Here is a 418-nt window from a genome sequence, read left to right on the forward strand (position 1 = left end):
TTTTGCTGGTGTCCACAAAGGGAGCATTTAGACCAGCCCTGCCAGAGGGAAATCCTCCACCCCAAAACCTGAATTCCACCTAGTAGCACGACCAGGTGACAAAAAGGAGCCTGGGGTCTGGACTACATTCATAAGACAGTCTGGCCACAAAGGCTGCAGTCCTTGAGAAATTCCTGTGGTTGTGCTGGCTCAGAACCAGTGGACCTGGGGTGAACATGACCCAGTGAGACACCAGCTCTATATGTCATGTGCAAGAAATACATTTCACCTATAAATACACACACAGAATAAAAATAAAGAGATATAAAAAATATTCTATGTAAATGGAAACCAAAAAAAGCACAGGTGTAGCTATACTTCTATTAGATGAAATAGATTTCAAAACAGAAACTGTACAAAGAGTCAAAGAAGGTCATTA

This window comes from Propithecus coquereli, unplaced genomic scaffold (assembly GCF_000956105.1).
Source record: "Propithecus coquereli isolate 6110/MARCELLA unplaced genomic scaffold, Pcoq_1.0 Scaffold151, whole genome shotgun sequence".
Lineage (NCBI taxonomy): Eukaryota > Metazoa > Chordata > Mammalia > Primates > Indriidae > Propithecus > Propithecus coquereli.